Source organism: Monodelphis domestica, chromosome 3 (assembly GCF_027887165.1).
Source record: "Monodelphis domestica isolate mMonDom1 chromosome 3, mMonDom1.pri, whole genome shotgun sequence".
Lineage (NCBI taxonomy): Eukaryota > Metazoa > Chordata > Mammalia > Didelphimorphia > Didelphidae > Monodelphis > Monodelphis domestica.
Window position 1 is genome coordinate 410,457,272 of NC_077229.1, and position 12,975 is coordinate 410,470,246.

Here is a 12,975-nt window from a genome sequence, read left to right on the forward strand (position 1 = left end):
TGGTAATCATAGGAGAAATTCATAAGAAAGAAAACACAGTTCTTGTCCCCAAAGTCCCAATAGCCTAGTTGAGGAGTCAAAATGGACACATATGATATAAAACAAACAAACAAACAAAAGAGACAAATTAACAAGTATAAACCATATGAGATGAATTCTCAAGTGGTAAAGAGATGCTTTATCATCTGAGTAGGATGGGATTAGTAAAGACATTAATTGACATGTCCTCCTTTCTATCTGCCACACACCTACTCTTAGCATATCCCATATGAGATATGATATTTTTTGGCTTTTGGATTGTTGTATTTGGTTTGTTTGGATTTGGTGTTTCCCTTTAAGTATCTGGCTACTAAGGAAGTATTAGACTTTGAGCAGATGCCAGTGGCAGGGATCTTACTGTGATAATAAAGGTTGTAGGTTTCAGGTTACCCTGCCCCTATTATGACTAATTCATCTAACCCCCAAACCATAAAATCACAACATGCTAAAATTGTCCATGATATTACTGTGGTCTTTCTGACAGGGATGGGGGATTACAAATATAAAGATCTGCTAGAACATTTTCTTCTCCTCTCTGCTCCTTTTATCTTGGCCTGGTCAGATTATATCCAGAGTATTATTTTCAATTTTTGATGCCAAATTTAAAGAGGGCAAACACAAGTTGGATATCATCCAAAATTGGGTGGCCAGGGAACCAAAAGCTATAAGACAGTAGTTTCACCCAATATTGAGTGAGCAAAGTGAAAAGTCAAAAAGACAATGTCAACTTCAATCATCCCAAATCCATTCTTTCTACTACCACTACTCCAAGAGGAATAAATTTATTCATTCAATCAGTCAATCAATCAGTCTGTCGGGCAACGAGTATAGCCCCCGACCTCAAGGAATTTATCATATAGCAGAAGAAATAAATAGCTATAAAGTAATGAACACTTGTCAAAGTATGTCAGAACTTATATGAAAAAATGTATTTTGTCCCTCAGAGTAGATACATTGATAAGTTACATATTTATTTGAGACAATAAGTCTTTACATCTTTTTTGAAAGTGTTTCTCAAGCTATACTCTATAGAATTCTGAGTTTCTACAAAGCTATTCAAAGAATTCCATTTCAGTCAGAATTTATGATGGTAGACAAGAAACCAAAGCAAATCCACCCTTTGTTTTACTTCTGTAGTACTTTTCTTATCCATTTTCTTATTTCTGCATACGGCTGCCAGACATCAGCACATCATGGTTGGATAATTGCAGTGCCTTCCAAACATCTCTCTGTATCCAGTCCCTCCTTTGTTCTAATTCATCATCCACACAGCCCCAAAACTGATGATTTTCCCAAAGTACAGATCTAACTTTGCCATATTACAGTTCAAAAACTTCCAATGATACCATCTCATTTCTAAGATAAAATCTAAATCCCTACTTTTGACATTTAAAATTTTTCACAATCTGAATTCAATCTACCACACATTCTCTCAAACTAATTGATTTATTATAATTTCCCCATCCCAGTTCCATACCTTTATCTCTGCTGTTCCCCATACTTAGGATGTACTCCCTCTCAACTTTGCGTCCTCCTGATACTGGAGTGAGTACTTGGTCACATGTGTTCTCCATATTTGTGGCTCAATATCATTTACAATGCTCTCATTCTTCCCACTAACCGTATTTATATTAATAGGAGATTTTGTCCCAGATGCCTCACATTTGTTAAGAGCTAATCATGGTTGACTAATTGTTCATAGGAAGCTCACCTTTAAGGGATCATGAGGTATAAGTAGCAGAAGTGAGAAACCTTCAAATCCCTCTCAAACCCAAGACAGAAACTGCCCTTTGAAGACTCAATGCATTAGTGAGATTATAAGTCTGAGTTGGAGAATAACCAATAGGAGTAAGGCATAGGGAGTAAGTATATAATGCATGAGCAGATATGTGTATGAATATATATATATAATATTGATCAAAATGTTTGTATACTAGAATATATGTGGATATATATGTATATATATGTTTATACTTTCATGCTAATAAATTAATCCACATATACTCTCAAATACTAATATATGTTAAAATATTTCTATGCTATTGTAATTGGATCTAGTATCATAAACTAGAAGAAATAATAATATTCATATATCTACATACATGTACATATACTAATAGATACAATTATTTATATGAATTTGCTTGTGTATGCATAAATGTATATGTATAGTATGTGAAGAAAATTGTCTAAACACTGAATTTTATCAAAAATTACTAGAGACAATTTATTACTTGGAGAAAAGTTCAGTTACCTGTACTAATCCGAATGCTTATTTTTCTCTGCCAATCATCTTTCAACTTGTATCTTAAAGTAATCCAAAGACAACTTTCTCCAGAAAAATGAAACATAGGTACATAGTTAAAGTTAAAAGGTGTTTATTCATTTATCATTTAAACAGAATGATAATATTGATAGAAGACTTCTGGTATTTTTCTGAAACCAGTTGCACTCTTTAACCACTCCTTTCAAGGATTCTTCTTTCAAACTGTTCAAAACTGAAAAAAAAGATATCTTTCTTAATTAAATTAAACAAGAAGACCTCCCTCTTTATTCTTAGATTGGTCACCATAAACCACACAGACTCCCTAATGACCTTATTTTCAGAGAATTAAGGTCATTTCTTGAAAATGATTATGTTTTATGTTAAAAGAAAACTGATTAGATATTATAATCAAATAAAATTGAGGAACCTCCTCTACCACTTTCAGCAGCTGCTCTGCAACTTGAAGTTTTAGAAAGTTGCCTGTGTAAGGGTTAAAACAGGAGGTTTGACAAAATAAGAGAGCAGCGTTTAACAATTTAAGCTTTAATATGAATATAGTAGAGTTATAAATTAATATTATCCCTTTAAACCAGAGAAAAGAAAACTTCTATCAGTTTTTAACAATTAACAATTCATTTTAATTAGAATAGAGATAGTAAAAGAATTTAGTAAAGGAGAGAAAGATAGAAAAAAGAGACTACTATTCTTATACCCTATAAATATACCTAAAATTCCCGATACTACCTCTAACTTTCTTCTGAGGACAGTTTCTTTTGCCTGGCACAACCCAGGCCTAATCTAGGCTACTCTTTCTATAAATGATTCACTAACTACCTAACTCCCTAAAATAATAGACAGCCACCACTCACTCACTCCTTCAATCAGTTTTCCATAGCAGGTCCAACTGTGAGTAGCCAACTGACAGCAATCCCTGCCCATGAGACACACCTCCTGCTCCCTAAGAGATTCCAGAGGAAAAAAGACCTCTAAAGGCTAAAGCCCAAAGCCTTTTCAGTAAGCTCAGGCCTGCCTTTGTATTCACACAACTAAATGCCAACCTCACTACCAACAACCAATCCCCAACAACCAACTCCCTCACAGAAGTCAACTTCCCTGCAACTGCCAGCCCTAATTCCACCAACTATCAGCAACTGATCAACTGCAACTGATGCTGGCTCAGCAGAGGACTCCCTGGTTGCTATTTCCTGTCACTGTGGGCTGGTTAATCCCTACACATCTCTATGATAAGAGGACCCCACATCCCCCATTAAATTAGAAAAGGAATAAAGAATTCCTTTTTACACCTGGGACACAAAGAGATTGTTAATTGCCCAGGATCACACATTCAAAATATGTCAGAGGTAGATAGATAGATAGACAGGCAAATAGATATAGATATATAAATATACATATGTACATACATATATACATATGTTTGTTTAAATTAATATATAGATGGACACATACATCTGTCACTTTTTATTTCAGAAAAATGATGCAAATGTCTCTTACCTTAATAATCATCTCCAACCAAGCCAGCTATTGCTGTTTGCATACAACAAAAGAGCATGACTGGGGAGACAATAAAAGCAGTTGCCTTGAGAGGATTTTACTCTGCTTCTTCCAGTTAGGGCTTGATAAAAACTAAGAATTAAAATGAATTCGTGACCTTTAATCAGATGAGAATTAAACTGAAGGAATCAGAAGAAAAAAGAGGTAAAAATCAGTCAGTCAATAGACATTTGTTAAGTCCCTATTGTTGAATGCAGCCATCAGAGGCTATGGTCCGAGTAGGTTCTAACTCTTTGAAGCTGGTCTTATGACTTTTATGGAAACTCCCCATAGAAAGCTCCCCTGGAACCTACTATTCTGACCAGATGTCACCACCACAATCCTCAGACTTCCTAGCCTTCAACTATTTTGCAAAACTTTATATAATGTTGGGGCTGTGCCTTCCATGAGACTCCCTCCCTCTTTGAGTGTACTTAAATCCTTCCTTTTCTGTCCCCTAGAGCATGCTAGTCCTTTAGTACTGTATTTCATTCAATTAAAGACCCTTGTTGTTGCTACTTTGGTAATCCTTTCTATTTCAAGAGGAAAGGAACTAGGCTTACTGTATAGGAATGGGATAGAGTTTTAAGGAAGCCAGGAAAGTCAGTAGTTATAAAAGAGGAGGGAAAACATTCTAAATTGGGGAAAGGCCAAAAAAAAAAAATATGGAGCTGAGAGATGGGGTATGTTGTTCTTGGGATAAAAAGGAGGGTAGTGTCACTGGATTGAATAATACATTTCAGGGAATAAAGTATAAGAAAACTGGAAAGATATATAACAGTAACCACAACATTAGTATGGGATTCTGTCATTATTGGTATGGATGAATTCCCTGCCCAGCATGAAGGGAAGGGTGGAATTGGTAAAAGGCAAGAAAATTTGAGCCCTCATCAGTTCCAATCAGGACACTTCAAGGCCAGTGTTTTTCCTGGTTCTTCAAGCAGCAAGTCAGTTTGAGTGTTCTTGGCTTCCAGCTTGGAAAGGGAAGATGGCAAAAACCAACACACCATTTCTGATTGCTGAAAGATGAGATTCTGGGAATACATGAGAGGATTTGGCAGTCTCATCATGTCTCTATCTCTAACTTGCTACACTAGAAATTTTGGCAAAGAGTTTCCCCTGCATGGAGAAGTCAGAAGTTTCTCTCTCTTCCTCTCCCTCTGTCCGTCTGTCCCTCTCTGTCTCTGTCTCTGTCTCTGTCTCTGTCTCTCTCTCTGAGTCTGTCTCTGTCTCTGTCTCTCTGTCTCTCTGTCTCTGTCTCTGTCTCTCTGTCTCTGTCTCTCTGTCTCTGTCTCTGTCTCTCTCTGTCTCTGTCTTTCTGTCTCTGTCTCTCTCTGTCTCTGTCTCTCCCTCTCTCTCTCTGTCTCTGTCTCTCTCTGTCTCTCTCTGTCTCTCTCTCTCTCTCTCTTTGACTTGCATTCAGAGTTTATTAGTTCTCTCTCTGGAGGTGGAGGAAATTTTTATTTTTTTACTAGAAATTTTTGGAGTGATCTTGGATCATTGTATTGACCAGAATAGCTAAATCGTTCACAGATGATCATTCTTACAATATTTCTGTTACTGTGCCCTGTTATTAATGTGCCCATTGATCTTCTGGTTCTGTTCACTCTATGTCCGTTTATATAGTTCTTCCCAGTTTTTCTGAAACCATCTCTGTCATCAATTTTTATAGAATAATAGTATTTCTTCACAATCATGTACCATTATTTGTTCAGTCATTCCCCAATTAATGGACAACCCCTTGGTACAATGCAGCCAAAAAAAAAAGAGCTGCTATAAATATTTGTGTACATGTGAAACATTTTCATTTTCTTTGTGCTCTTTGCATAATAAGCGGTATTGTGGAGATTAAAGCATATACACAGTTTTATAATCCTTTGGACACACAGTTCCAAATTGTTCTCTAGAATGGTTAGATCAGTTCACAAATCCATCAAACAGTGCATCAATGTACTATTTTTCTACATCTCCTCCTAAATTTATCTTTTTTCCTTTCCTGTCATGTTAGTCAATATGACAGGTATGAGGTAAGCCTCAGAGTTGTTTTTACTTAGTTATTTTTTTTACTAGTTATTAGCAATTTATAGAATTTTTATATAACTATTGATAGGTCTGTTTTTTTTGTCTGAAAACTGCCAGTTCATATTTTCTGACCATTTATTCATAGAGAAATAACTCTTTTTAAAAATAAATTTGGCTCAATTTCATGTAAATTTTATAAATGGTGCCTTTAATAATGAGAAATAAAACCTATTACAAAAGAAACTTGTAAAAAAAATTCCTAATTTCCTCCTTTCCTTCTAATTTTGGCTTCATTGGTTTTACTCATTTAAAAATGTTTTAATTTCATATAATTAAAATTACCCATTCAACTTCCCATAATCCTCTCTTCCTCCTATTTGGCCATAAACTTTTCCCTTGTCCATAAATCTGATAGCCAATTTTTTTCCATGCTCCCCAATCTGCTTATGAAATCGCCCTTTATATCTAAAAATGTACCCTTTTGAGCTTGTTTTGGTATGAGTTGTTGGTCTATACTTCATTTTTGTGGCTCATTTTCCTGTTTTCTCAATAGTTTTTGTCATAAGGCGAATTTTTGCCCCAAAGCTTGGATCTTTATTATCAGACTATTTGGATTACTAAGGCCATTTATTTGTATATATATATATATATATACATATATATATATGTATATAATCTATTCCACTGATCAATCTCTCTATTTCTTAGCCTGTACCAAGGTGTTTTGATGATTACGTCTTTTGTGATATAGTTTTAAATCTGGTACTACTAGGATGCCTTCCTTCACAATTTTTTTCACTGATTCCATTAATATTCTTGATTTTTTTGTTCTTCCAGAAGAAGTATTATCATTTTTCTATCACTATAAAATAACACTCTGGTAGTTTGATTACTCTTGTTATTGAAAATTATTTATTGGTGCTATGATACCAATGGGCATAGACAATAAAAGGAATCCATCAGAGATTTTGCCCTCGATATACCACTGTCCACCCACAGCCACCCAGTTTTCATTTCTTCTATTGGCCCATTCAATGGCCATTCGCATGGCTGTGATTCACATCTTTCTGATAAGATGATGGGTCATTGGACTTTATCATGTGACCCAATGCTATGCCTCCAGACCTCCTAACCCTGCTATCTAACCTGTAGTTGTGCCCAAAACACATCCAGACTTTTCCCTACAGCCCTATACCTTGTCCCTGCTAAGTGTATTAGCTTCCCAACTTAAAATGTTAGCTCTTACAGAGCAGAGGATGGCTTGATTTTCTATTTGTATTCCCAGCATTTAGTGTAGTTTTTAGAATATAGTAAGAACATAAAAATTGCTTTTCCATTCCATTTTGTAGTCTCCTTAGGCCCACCCTTTTTCTTCTATGCTATATTCTATTTTCTTAATTTTGAAGACTGTTATATGTCCCACTGATGCATAAATAAGGCATGTCATTATATCCCATGTTTTACTGACTTCAAAATCAATAAATGGTAATATAAATGGATGGTCCTTTGTATTCATGGAAATTGTATCATAGCAATTTCATGTAGTCATTGTATGCATGTATATATTTATATATGTGTGCATATTTAAGTATATGTATATCTAGATAAATTCACATATATGTATATAGAGAAAGAATATATTAACATTTAGGGCTTTAATAGACATTGATACAGAAATATCTGTGAAAAATACACTATATTTTTTCTCAAAAAATTCTTGTGCCAATGCCCATTATAAATAATTGGGCAAAATCTGTAAGTTTGAAGACAAGGAAATGCTTTTAACTAATACTCTGACAATGAAATAAACAACCATAAACCTACTTTGAATATGAAATGTAAAATACAAAAGAAATGCAAATATGTCAACAGCAATCCCCCATTTGGGTTTAATTCTAGTGATCCAGATGTGCAATGAGTGTCATGTTACTAGATTTTTGAAAAATAGTTCCATGGTTCTGGCAAAATTACAAAAACATTTACATACCAAACATGGCTCATTTAGACAAAGCTCTAGAATTTTTCAAGTGGAAAGACAATGAACTGAAACAATCCTAAAAGAAAAAAAATACTGGCTAGTTTAAATGAAAGAGAAGATTAATTTTGTTGTGAAATATCAAGCATTAGAGCTATCGCAACCAATATTGTTCCCAAGCATAGAGCAATATCGATAGCAAACAAGCATAGCATCTTCATTGACAGATGTTCTATTGATAGATGTTGAATAAAATACAGTAGAAAATAAGAAATTGTTTATAAATTATAAAATCTCATAAGTCATAGTAATATTGAGAGCTGTAATTAATATATGAAAAATAGGATTTTGTCTCAGTTCATTCATATTTGGGGGGAAAATCCCTTCCTCTTCAATATAATGAGGTGCTTTCCTCTAGAAGGGCATACTTTCTACCAGGAGTACCTGCCATCCCAGAACTTCACCTTGTGGTCCTTTACTCACTTATGCCACTCAGTGTAGTCATACCTAAACTGCCACACCCAGAGTCATATCATAGAAACACTCCTTTTCCTGCACCAACCTCCCCTCCCCTCCAATCACCTCTCCTAGACTAACTCCACCTATGGTCACATTGTCTTCTTGAAGTTACAACCCACCACACTCTCAAATGCTTTTTCTCCAAGTGAAAGAATTCCTATGGACAGCTGTTAAAACAAAAACAACATCTACATCCTGACATGCTGAGAAGGAGAAATTTTTCAGCCTAGGTAATATACATTGGAGACTGTATCTTGAGACCATTATGCTAGATAGGAATGTCTGGCAGAAATTCTGATGTGCTTGCAATTGTGTTCTGCTGAGAGTATTAACTGGATTAGCCCTAGAACCTCTATCATCTTCAATTCCTCAGTATCATTCTTCCCTCATATTCATTCCCAAATCTCAATGTTTCTCTCTAATCACAGGGACACCACTCTAGTTTAGGCCCTCATTAACTCCTACTTAGAATATTGCAAAAGTTTGTACTGGTCTCCCTGTCCCAAGTCTTCTATATTTCAATGTATCCTCGACATTGCTGCCAATGTGATTTTTCTAGAATATAGAACTGAATATTTCACTGCCCCCCACCACACACTCAAGAAATTCTTTTGACTGTCTATTCCCTCCACGATTACCTCTGTTTGGCATTTATTCTTGTTAGTCTGTCTTCTATCCCTTTGATTTGAGGACTAGAAGGTAAGGCAAAAAACTCATCCCAAAGTCTCCCTTTATAGAAGGCTTAGACTGTTCAGATAACTCTTCATTTCTCACAAGTTGCTTTGCTTGGTTTTGGCTCTACCATCATCATACCCCCAAGCCATGTACTTTCTGCTTCCCCTTCCCCTAATTTTCAACTTCCTTTTGTTTGTCTTCCCTCCATCAGATTGCAAATCCTTAAGGACATGGACTTCCTTTTTCTTATTTCTATCCCCAATGGTTAGCATAATGCCTGACCCAGAAAGTACTTAATACATTTGTATGATATTGTATCACACTGGATCTTGTACTATCATGTTGTATTGCTTAGATAAATAACAGGTACCATGAAATAGACATAATCTATGAAAATTTTCATGATGTACCAGTGATATGTATTTGCAAAATTATAATCAAGATCTTCATGATGCTTTTGGTTGTTAATACCCTCAGTTTTAAGTTCTACAACTATATGATCAGTGCAGGGCAATAAAAATAAGATCATTTCAAAGTCCAGTTTGAAAGGGGAGAAGTAGAAATCAAGTATCGATTTTAATCTAAAGAGAGAAAATATAAAGAAACTGAAGTCATTTAAGATGACCTCACTTAATGCCAAGTCTAGAAATTAGAATAATAATAATAATTAACATTTATACAGTACTTACTTTGGACCAGGCATGGTGAAAAGTACTTTATAATTATTATACCTCAGAATAGCCACAGGATGTAGGTTCTTCTATTATTCTTATTTTACAAATGAGGAAATTGAAGCAAATAGAAATTGTTATTTGCCTAGAGTCATATAGCTAGTGTGTACTTAGAATCTGTTATCCTAAAAACTACAATACCCAGCAAAACTATGATTCCCAGCACCCTACTCACTTCCTGTTGTTACATGCTGATGTAGACAGGAAATAAATTGGATGTAGCCCTGCCTCTTGGTCTCTTTCCTTCCTGCTGAGGCTTTGGTGAAGTGGGGATTTTTGAGCAGGTAGAAAAACTTAGTCACATGGTTCTGTTTTGTCAGATAATAAACTTTATGAAAATAATACTTGAAGTATTAGACATTAATTTAAATTTTACACTACTAAGTATGTAAACTTTAGATTACTCCACCCTACTTAGTCTAACAAAAACAGGAATGTCTACACCCATACTTAAGGATTAAGTATTTAGGAGGATGGCCTATGACAGACGTGCTAGCAAATGACAAATCAGACACAACTGACAGACCCCCAGGCTGTCCTAAGTTAAGCTTAAGCTACTATTGGTACATGTGAGATGCAGGAAAGTGATGTAAAAACCGTCTATATATTTTGCGTCACTTCCTCTCTCCAGCCTCTTTGGCAGCAGAAAGGTGGCTGGTGGCAGGGTGGCAGCATGCTGAACCTTTTGGCATCTTGGTGTAGTGGCAGCTATTGTCTGGGTTACCATACTGTAAGAAGCCTAGTAACCTAGTTCAGGTGAGGTGTCTTCTCTGAGCTCTCTCAGAGTCAAGGCTGATTCTTTCTTCCTTTGCCTTCCAAATACCATCCTCTTAGAAAAAGCCTCTAATCTTCAAAGACCTCGTGGTGGAGGACTTTGAACTCCCCCTGGCACAGACCAGGCAGGGGAAATCCTATACCTTTCCCTCTATTTTCTCCTTAATTCTTTCCCTCTATATTAATTAAACCACCATAAATTTCCAAGCTGACTTGGGTATTTTATTTGGGATATTCCCTGGCGACCAAAATTAATTTAGATTAGGTCATAAACCTAAAATTATCCTTACAAGTATCTGAGGCCAGATTTAAATTCAAGATTTCCTGATTCCAAGACCAGCATTCTCTCCTGTCTCTAATATCATTAAAGATACTATAAAAGAGTTCTCATGAATCACATGATTTTAAAGAAGAGATAGGCATATGTAGATTGGAATTTTAATAAGTCCTTTTAAAGTATTAAGGAATAAACCCACCTAGTAGATTAAATGTGTGCCCAAAAGTCTTCATTAGTGGTTATTTGCTCATAAATAAACATTTTCTTCTATAATGCTTAATAGAAGATGTTAAAACATCTATACAAAACAATATTCAGTATAAGATACTTATACAGGCAGGCATTGAATACCGTCTTTGGAAAAGTAGACTGAGAAATCCATCAAAGACCAATGGATGGGGCACCAAGGTGGCTCAATGAATAAAGAGCTAGGCCTAGAAATGAGAAGTCCTGAATTCAAATCTGACCCCAGACACATTCAGCTGTGTTACTGGGCAAGTCACTTAACTCCCTTTGCCTAGCCCTTACTGTTCTTCTGCCTTGGAACTGATACACAGTATAAATTCAAAGATAGGAGGTATTGGTTCTTTTAAAAAAGACCAATGGAAATGCATGGATGATTGCCAATATTCTCTCTAAAACTTGAACATCATGTCTGATTGAAATTTCCCTCCAGAGAAAGAACTGATAAATAGAAACATGCTTATCATAGTTTTATATATACATATAAATACATATATTTTTAAATTATACATTCTCTAAGGAGGGTAAGGGAGGGAGATAAAGAGACAGACACCTGGGAATGTCAATATAACAAACAAATTAATAGAAGAGTAAAAAGTAACTAAAAAAAAACACATTGAAGTAGGATTCAAAAAACAAAAGTACATCAGAAATTCTAGGACCTTCAGCTTTGCCCTGGTGAAGAGACAGTGGCTCTTCAGTAAGAGAAGAAATGTGTATCACATCAACTTACGGTGACCTAGGAAAGGCTGCCAAGGATGTCTTCAACAAAGGATATGGGTTTGGTATGGTTAAAATAGATGTTGGAACCAAGTCTTCCAGTGGAGTGGAATTTTCCACACCTGGTCATTCATATACAGGGAAAGTTTCAAGTAACTTGGAAACAAAGTACAAGATCTGTGATTATGGGTTTTACCTTCATTCAAAAATGGAAGACAGACAACCCAACACCCTGGGGACAGAAATCAGCATGGAGAATAAATTGGTTAATGGTTTGAAGCTGACTCTAGACACCATATGTGTGCCAAACACAGGCAAAAAGAGTAGTAAATTAAACGCCTCCCATAGACAAGACTGTTTCAGTATTGGTGGAAATGTTGACATTGATTTCTATGGGCCAACCATCTAAGGCTGGGCTGTATTGGCTTATGATAGATGGCTTGCCGGCTATCAGATGAGTTTTAATGCAGTCAAATCCAGACTATCTCAGAATAATTTTGCCTTAGGTTATAAAGGTGCTGACTTCCATCTGCATACACATGTGAATGATGGTACTAAATTTGGAGGGTCGATCTACCAAAAAGTTAATGAGAAGAGTGAAACTTTGATAAACCTTGCTTGGACAGCTTGTAGTAACAACACCTGTTTTAGCATTGCTGCTAAGTATAAGCTGGATCACAAAACTTCTTTATCTGGTAAAGTGGATAATGTCAGCCTTATCTGACTTGGTTATACTCAGACACTGAACTGGTATAAAATTAATGCTGTCAGCTTTAATTGATGGAAAAAAAACTTCCATATAGGAGGTCATAAAGTTGGGTTTGGATTTGAATTGGATGTTTAATATAGTTTTTAAGTAAAGTATCAGATCTATCCCTAGAAATGAAGAGAAATGAACCTACTCTGTTTTGGCCTTATATCCTTCTGTGAAATTTCAACAATGTGAACTTTTTATTCTTCCAAAGAATTGTTGTAGCACCACCATGCTGAAGGCTAGAGGTTTTTGAGTCTATTATAAGAGAGAGATACTTGAAGGAATGCATGGAAGTTGTAATGTTTGTGCCACGTTTCAGTTCATTTTCTCAGTGTTATTTAAATTTGTTCTTCAACAACAAGGTAGTGTCATGTTATAAAGGAAATTACCTGATATACATAACGTTCTGCATATCCTATACCACTTTTT

At 35.5% G+C, this 12,975-nt stretch overlaps 1 pseudogene; it reads left to right on the top strand.

Moving 5' to 3' along the window:
• The first annotated feature begins 11,784 nt into the window (after positions 1 to 11,784).
• On the top strand, positions 11,785 to 12,605 carry LOC100011501 (voltage-dependent anion-selective channel protein 3-like; annotated as a pseudogene).
• The last annotated feature ends 370 nt before the right edge of the window (positions 12,606 to 12,975 follow it).